Raw genomic sequence first — 9415 nt, 5'->3', positions numbered from 1 at the left:
TTTTGTTACATACACAGTGTTTTATAACTTGATTTACCTTTCACCGATGAGTTATTGGAAGCTGGAACGAAGACTTAACCAGTTAAGAACACTTGCTGCTCTTCTAGAAGATCCGAGTTTGGTTCTCAGAACAACACTGAGCTGTAAACAGCTGCCTGTAACTCCAGCTTCAGGGGATCAGACACCCTCTCTGGTCTCTGAGGCATCTGCACACATGTCCACACACACACACACACACATCTCAGAAAACAATGCCATCTTTTTATGAAATTGGTTATCATTACACTTTACCAGTAAATGGTCCCATAGTAGTCCTGTTAAAGTAATATGAATCCCATCACTTATTGGTTGATTCAGACTTTCAATGTATTATTATAGAAATATGCTCTATTAAAAAGTTTTTGGAAGGTGATTCGAGTATGTCTATAATTAACTCTCTAGAGTGAATTCCTAGAAGTAGAACTGATGTGTCGCAAGGTCCATATCTTTAAGATGTTTGGGGAGTGTGTGTTGGTCACTTGACCGATGCCTTTCCTTTGAAAGTCCCCCAAGTCAATGGGAGGTGGGGGGACACTCAGTTGTGAGTACTTGCCTCTCTTACTGACACCATTCGTTCAAAACCAAAAAACACCAGCTGCTCTTTCAGAGGACCTGGGTTAGATTCCCAGCGCCCGCACCGTGGCTCACTGCTGCCTCTCAGCAACACCCTCTTTGAGCCCACGTAACACCCTCTTTGAGCCCACGTGGACACTACACACACGTGGTGCATAGACCTACATGCCGGTAAGAACCTTCTTGTAAGTTAAAAAAATATCTTAAAACCTTTATTAAAAAGATAAAATTGAGCTGGGCTGTAGTGGCTCACACCCTTAATCCTAGCATTCAAGAAGCAGAGGCAGGCAGGTTTCAGAGTTCAAGGCCAGCCTGGTCTGCAGAGGGAGTTCCAGCACGGCCAGGGCTACACAGAGAAACTTCGGTCCTAGCCCACCCAAATGATAAATTTGTCCTCAATCCTAACTTGTCCACTTCAGCTACAATATTCTCACTAAAGTAGCTCATGAATAAGTTGTTCCTTGATTTAAAAGCCTCAGCTGCTTCTAAATAGATCAGTTTAAAGCACCCCAGCTTTGGGAGACCCCTTGAGAAAGCATATGGCCTTCGTTGTCCAACTTCACTTACCACCTCCAACTTAAAGGTACAACAGACCCTCCATTTCTGCCAGCTCCAATGTCTGCTTTTTTCTTCTCTCTCTCTCTCTCCCTCTCAATGAACACGGCTCTTTCCTTTATGAATCTGAGCTTTCTATGCCACCAAAGTACAGATCAAATTATATCTCTTTCAGAAAGTGTTTCTGAGATAATCCTACCCCCAAATTATCCTTTTTTTGCACATGAATCATATCCCTCTGTAATTTTAGATATATACCTAAAATTTCCTCAGGGTGGGCAAGCTGTTCCTGGCAGGTTAGACGTTTTTTAAATCTGCCTGCCCAGCAAACAAGAGTGCTAAGTACTAAGTCTTGAAAAGGACTGTGAAACTGTGCAATGTGTTACTAAAGAAAGGTCAGAATCCAGAATATTCTCTGCATATAACTTTTTTATTTTTTGAGAGCAGGTCACATGTAGTCCAGCTCAGTTAAAACTTGGCTGTGTAGCTGAAAGTGTAACTTTGAACTCCTGCTCTTCCTACAAATGCTCTTCCTCAAATGCTCGGATTAGAGGCTTGTGCTAGTATTCATGGCTCTCTGAAATCCTTTTAGAATATTTTTTAAAAGTTTATTTTTGTATGTGAATGTGCATATGTGATTATGCACACATGCTGCTAAGCTTGTATAAAGGTCAGAGAACAGCTTACGGGAACCAGTTCTCTTCTGCCATGTGCATCCTGGGGACAAACTCAGGTCACAAGGCTTAGTGTCAGGCGCCTTTACTCACTGAACCATCTTGCTTGCCCTCTGGATATATATTTTTTAAGGCCAGGATCCCACATAAAATTAGGTGAATGAATTAGTTATGGTGAAACGAATAATTTTTAGCACCTTCAAAGACACTTCTACTTATAAAAATAAATGTCGGAGGGTCAGTAAGCTGTCACCAAGTCTGATGACCAGAGCCTTCTCCTCATAATCCACATCACAGGAAGAGACACTCAACTCCTACAGGTTGTTTTCTGACCTCTACATGTGTGTCATGGCACATGCATGTGCGAATGCACGAACAAATAAATGTAAAAAAAAAACTTGGCGTGCACTTCAGCATGGAAAGGAAAATAAATATCTCAAAGATAATTTAACCACAACAATGACAAAAATAGCTGGTGGTGATCACATGACATGGATATTGCAAATAAGTTCATTGTATAAAGATATTTTTAGTCATGGCTTATAAAAAAAACCCAACCAATGAATTTTAAAATTATCCTAGACACTGAACACTAATAAGCTTGGTTCATTTAAAAATACATAAATTATTTTCATTCCACCCCCCAAAGTATGCTACTTTACTGTTCTAAAAATACTACACATTCAAATAAACTGTAATTATGAATACATATAGCTTCTCACAGTTAGAAGTATAAAAATGGATTGTGTTAAATAAAATGCATGTTGCTGTAATATTTAAGCACGCTTTAAAGTAAGTCGTTATTATAAGTAAGTATGTAATTACTATGGCTTTGGGAGGCTTACCCAGGAACTAAAACACAAAAATAATGAAATCTCAGCACCTTTTGACCAATAAGACATTCACCACACTTCAGGTCTCCTCCTCCCCACTCAAGGTCTCCTTTAAAAAGGCAAGGGCAATGAGAATAATCACAGAAAGGAAGAGCAGGCTACAAGAAAAGGTACTGAAAAGACGGAGTCTAGAACAATGAAGGACCGCTGGCAATGTAAAACCCAATGAAACATCTTAATGTTTACTGGGGTGAAAAAGACTTTCTGGGTTAAGACTAAGAACAAGGAGCTGAAGAGATGGCTCAGCAGTCGGGAGTGACTGCTGCTCTTCCCAAGGACCTGAGTTTGGTTTCCAGCACCATGCCAGTAGCTTACAACGTTCAGCTCCAGGAGATCTGATGCCTCTGACCTCGATGGGCACCTATACTCATGTGACCACACCCACATGCAGACACACATAATTAAGAATAAATCTCAAAAAGGAAAACTACTATTTCCAAGCCAAGTGTGGTGTTGTACATGTGTAATCCTAGCACTTGGGAAGCTGAGACAGATTTGTCTTGACGTGCAATGCCAGCCTGGGCTACAGAACAAGATCCTGTCTCAAAAAAATAAAGATAAATAAATGAAAAGAGTTCTGGGCCTGAGAAGATGGATCAGTGGGCAAAGGCACCTGATGCCTAGCCTAACACGATCACTGGGACCTATATGGTGCCATTTTTGCCAAAACTCCACAAGAACCTGCGTTGGATCCCCAGAACCCACTTAGAAGCTAGACATAGCGGCATCCATGTGTGCAGCCCCAGCGTGTGTTACTGCATGTGTGTAACTGATCTTACGTGATGGAGCTGGGAGACAGGGACAAGAGAATTCCTGCAAGCTTGACAACCAGTGAGCTTGGCCTATCAGCAGTGAGCATCAAGGGATCTTATCGCAAACAAGATGGAAGGTGAAGATGAGGATTGACACGTAAGCATCTTATCGAACCTTCACAAGTGTGAGTGTGCCTGCACTCACACATGTATGCACATACACATGTGTTCACACTAAGCTAAAACAACAATGAAAAGAGCTCTGGAAGAACGTGCGGGCTTTGTGAGAGGGGGTGGAGTGCTGTTTGTGGTACCCAGGTGTCCAGATAGGATGGAGCATTCTTACCTGGCAGCACGATATTCAAAAGGATGCATTTAGTCGACCTTCTCACGCCCATCATCTTTTCTGAAATTTGTGTTAGTTTAAATACTGAATGTACTAGTAATTGGCAGCTGAGCTCTCCCTGCCTGGGTTCCCTGCAGCTACAGCAAATTGGCAGTAAAATTTCCTTAGCAGCTGCTAATGGCTGATGGTAGCATCCAGCATGAGTCCATTTGCCAGAGACAAACAAATGCAAACCCAGGTAGGTAACTCCTATGATGCCACTGCATAGAAAAACTCATGAAAAGACACAGGTGGGACCATTAATGCATCCCACACTTGGTGAACGATTAGGAGAGGGGCTCTCCAAACCATAGTTTGAATTTCTACTGTAATGATATACTTGTTTGTTATTTACCTAAATTAAAAAAAATGACAAATTAATGAAATGTTACAGTGTCAACTTATGCAGAAAAATAGAGAAAACAGGCTGAAGAAATGGTCTCAGCTAGTAACAAAGTAGCTCATGGGAGAAACTGCATTACCAGTTTCAGCAGGGGCTGATACCTTTAAGCAGTTATTGTGTCTCTGCACCATGAGTGTTTTTTCACTGGAACATCTTGCTATGATTGAAAACCCTTGGGCCTTGTCTTAGTCATCGTTCTGTTGCTGTGAAGAGATACCATGGCCATGTCAGCAACTTATAAAGGAAAGCATTTAGTAGGGGCTGGCTTACCGTTTCAGAGGCTTAGTCCATTATCAGCAAGGCAGAAAGCGTGGTGGCATGCAGGCAGACTTTGTGGTGAAGGAGCTGAGATTTCTACGTCAGGATCTTCAGGAAACAGGGAGTAAAGATAGCCTCTGGACCTGGCTTGGGCCCTTGAAACCTCAAAGCCCACCCTTGGTGACACACTTCTTCCAACAAGGCCACACCTACTCTAACAAATAGTGCCACTCCCTAAGCATTCAAACTAGGAGCCAGTGTGTGTGTGTGTGTGTGTGTGTGTGTGTGTGTGTGTGTGTGTGTTGGGGGGCTTAAAAAACCACACACTGTCAATTTCGTGCAGTCTATGTGATTTTCTTAGCTTTGTCAGTTTGATCATCAATTTTTCATGCTCAACATGTTAATATTTGGGCCATTTTATCTTCCTTGTTCCGTATAATGAATTATTGATTGAGTTAGGTGTGTGTCATCTTTTTTCATCTGGCCTCCTCTTTCCAGTAGACCATGTACTTCAAGCTTTCATTATGACATGAATTTTTTTTTAAACAACTCTCACTTCAAATTTCTTCTATTTGACCAGTCATGCTATGTTTCCAGTCTTATTCCAGTACCTGGACAAACATATTCCCACATGCTTACATACACACAAATACAATCATTCAACAATTACCTACTTGATCTATAGAAAATCTGAAATTCATCCCAGATCTGACCTGAATATTAACACCTCAGCCTTATGTCTCCATGTTTTTATCCCTGAGGTCACATGTTCAAAGTTCGTCTTTCTGGTTCCTAAACACAGTTTCTTTTCCCACTTCATAGACATTCAACACACTATTTTCTAAAGATATTGATATCTTTTATTCTTAAAAAAATCCCTGTGTACATGTATGAGTGTGAGTGTGTGCGTGCTATACTTGTGTGTAGAGGTCAAAGGACAGTCTTGAGCATCAGTCTTTGCCTTTCATCTTGTTTGGGACAGAGTCTCTTGTTGTTTGCACCTGCATACATCCAGGCTAGCTGCTCTTTGAGCATCCAGGGAGTCTCCTGTCTCCACCTCCCATCCACTTGTAGGTAGCGCTGGGATTACAGGTGTGTGTCATGCCCCACGTCCCACGCCCCAGTTTATGAGGTTCTGTGGACCAAAGCTGGGGCCTCCGAATGTCCACCTCCTTCTACTTGTGGATACACTTGGATCAAAGATGCTCTGCTAAGACCTGTTCTGCTTTCCATGGTTGTAAGGATCTGAGCTCACACAGCAGCCACTTCACCCACGGATTCATCTCCCCAGCCCTTCTCATAGTCTTTTCTCTATGTTTATTTAATACATTGGATTCATTTTTTTTGGTGTCTACTTTGATTACAGCATATTAAAGGCAGAATCCTTGCCTTAACCTTCATGTCATAACCAAATCCTTTCCCCATTTTACTATTCGATCATAGGATGATCATTGAAGAAGGCATTCTTAGATGGTTGGCCAGTTGGTTGACTGAAAGATAAGAAAGTTCACCACACCTTTATCATTTGTGGAAAGCATTATATATGCACTTCCAAAAGTAGAAGAACAAATAAAAATTGCTATACAGATGTGCTTAAAGTGTACAGTTCATGAGTCTGAGTTGGAATGTATACAAAAGGAGGTAGATGTTTTGGTTAGTGTCAGTTCATTCATTCAGTAACATCTGTTGAATGTTTCTGGAAGATGCTAGACACTAGGGGTATGATAGTGATTAAATAGACTAAAATATATGTCTTCATGTGGCCTACTTTGCAGAGAAGAGCATAGACAGTAAACAAAATAAGTTATGCAAATAGCTTGTTGACTTTAATAATCTAGAATAGGCACTTAGGAAGTATAGGAGGTATGTTAAGGGGGTGGGTAGTTACAACTTGAAATAGAGTGTCCGGTATTTTTTCTTCTGGCATAAAAAATGTCAACATCTCTAAGTATAATAGAATTAAGATTGGCTTGAATCATTGAGCCTCAGAAAAACACAGCTAGAAATACTGCCCTTATGATTTAATTTTAGTTGGTTTTAACAAAGACTTCCAAATGACAGCTCAGATTGATTTTTAGCTTAGTGAAGAAGAGCTCTTGTACACATGCAGCTTCAGGTCAGTCCTCTGGCTGAACCATTACCAAGATCCTAGCAAGGAAAATGAAGAAATGGACATGCTTCAGGGACTGACTAACAACTTACCTCCTGTATCTAGCATACTTCTCCAGAGTTCACCAGTACCAGAGTGAGAACTAGGGATTTCCAGGCAAAGGACCCTCATGTTAAGAAAGAATTCTCAGACTTGGGCTGAACTCACGTTTTGGGATTTCTGTGAGAACTCAAGACATATCTTTTTTACCTTACCATATGAACAATTTGAACAAGTAATAGAAACTCTAGCACGTTCACTCTCAAAATGTTGATGGTTTGAAAAGAGTATGTTTCACCCCCTAAACTCAACATGGCTTCTTAGCAAGCAAAGTAAAACATCCTTTTCATAGTGTTGCATAGTAAAACAACTAACTGTTAATGAAAACAACATTTCAATTTCACAATTCTTCTCTGTAATGTGATTTAAATAATATAAAAGTCATTGAAATGCATCCTAGAGAAAACAGCAGAGGAAACTGAGTTTTATTTAGCTACAATGATACCAATATGGGGCTGGGAATGTGGCTCAGTTGGTAGACTGTTTGCCTAGAAAGTAAAAAAACCTGGATTTGACCAGCAATTCAAACTGGGTGGGTCGGCACACACTTGTAATCCTAGCCTTTGGGAGGCAGAAGTAGGAGAATCAGAAATTCAACATCTTTTTAGGCTACATAACAAGGTTGAGGCCAATCTGGGTTACATGAGACCCTGTCTCATTGTATCAATATACCAGTGTGTGTGTGTGAATATAAAGCTAAAGTTATGCCATGTACTAGAGCATGACCCTTAGCCATTCTGTTGACTGATACCACATCTCTGCAAATTTTCACTGGAATAGGAGAAGAATTCAGGCGGTCTGTAGGCAGTGATGGCTAAAAATAAGAGGTGTATTAATGCTAACAAGGGAAAAATAGAGAAAGGGGAGAATGAGAATGCCCAAACACACTGACTTCATAACCTGCTTAGGGTCTGTATTCACATTCCACCGTGAGAGGCCAGCAGGAGCTGGGTGGGCATTCTTGCATGTGTGCATACAATGACTGTGTGTAATCTGAGATGAATGACAAGCTATTGATGGGTCACAGAATTTATCAAGAATTTTGGCTTGCTTTCTCTCTCCTCCAGTACTGCTAACCATGTAGAAAGATGTTTAGTTCTAGATAATTCTATAATGAAGCATTACATCACCAAACCATATAAATAGGTACTATGTAACTATATACAAGTAAAAATAGATTAAGTCAATTTATTTTCTTAAAAAGGCACAGAAAATGCTTACCTGATATACATTAGTGTGAAACCTATTTTGGGCTACTTCCTGGACTAATTCAAACAGATTTCTCAATTAAACTTCACAGCAAACAGTTTCTCTGGGAACTTTGGATAGAGGCTAATGGGCAGGTGTGTCATGCTGGGGGTTCAGTTGGTATCTTCAAGACACAAAAACAAGGAAACAAGCATCTGTAGAGTAAACTGAACTCCCAGGCACAAAAGACATCTTGAAATGAGTGTTTTCCTATTCGTCTGGAGCAGAAGGGTCACATTACCTCACCTGGCCCAGTAAGGCTTATTATAAACACTTACCTTCCTGTATTGTCAGATCCCCTTGCCAAAGGACAAACTCTCATGAGAATAGTTTGAAATGCCTCATAAGATTCTATGCACAATAGGTCTCCAGCCTCTATGCATCTATGCATGTTTAAAATTAGCGTACATAGGCATGGTTGCACACACCTTCAATCGCAGCCAGCTCTTGGAGAGATGGAGGCAGGCAGATCTGAGTACAAGGCCAGGATGCTCTATGTATGGGGTTCCAGGCCATCCAGAGCTACTTAGTGAGACTCTATCAAAAAAGAAAAAAAAAATAGCACAGCAATTTAAGTAATGCCCCTTAGGCCAGGTGTAGGATAGAAACTAAGACTTTGCAAAAGATTTACATTTTCTTTAGAATCTATTTGCCTCTATTTAAAAGAAGGGTCTCTCTATGTCACTCAAGCTATCCTTGAATTTCAGGATGCAAATGATGCTTCTGCTTCAGCCTCCTGAATGGTGGCCCTGTGTCACAACCCTGCTTATTTTTGTATCTTTTTAAGACAGAGTCTCACACAGTCCAGGTTGGCCCTGAACCCAAAACATAGCTGAGATGACCTTGAACTCATGATTACCCTACCTCTTTGGTGATGGGATTTATAGGTGTGTGTCACCATGCTCCACTTTATGAGGTGCTGGGAACCAAACCCAGTGGTTCCTGTTAGAAAAATACCCTAGCAACTGAATTACATCCCCAGACCCCAGCTTATCCATTCTTGAATGAGTGATCTTTTTTTTTTTTTTTTGTTATTTTCTATTTTTCTAGTGAAGGGGGATTTCCAGTACAACATCTGTTCTACACAGACATGTCACAGTGGCATTCTTAGCCCTGAGATTCTTGCTGTGACTCAAGCATTGTGATTGCCATGCCTTGCCATGAACTCTACTGAAATATCTGGTTTCCAACTCACCCTGTCAAGCATTTTTATATACCTGCTCTTGTGAATAGGAAAACAGGGTTAAGCGTGGTGGCTACATCTGCCTGAAGACTAGTTTTGTGAAGTTACTTGGACCACTTAAAGATGAAATGGAACCAGCACTCAGGAGGCAGAGGCAGGCAGCTGGAGCTCTGTGAGCTGGAGGCCTGCTTGGTCTACATAGTGTGTGCCAGGACAGACAGACCTACACAGTGAGACCCTATC

The sequence above is a fragment of the Meriones unguiculatus genome, chromosome 4, assembly GCF_030254825.1.
Source record: "Meriones unguiculatus strain TT.TT164.6M chromosome 4, Bangor_MerUng_6.1, whole genome shotgun sequence".
NCBI lineage: Eukaryota > Metazoa > Chordata > Mammalia > Rodentia > Muridae > Meriones > Meriones unguiculatus.
The sequence above is the reverse complement of the archived record's forward strand: the minus strand, read 5'-3'. Positions refer to the sequence as shown.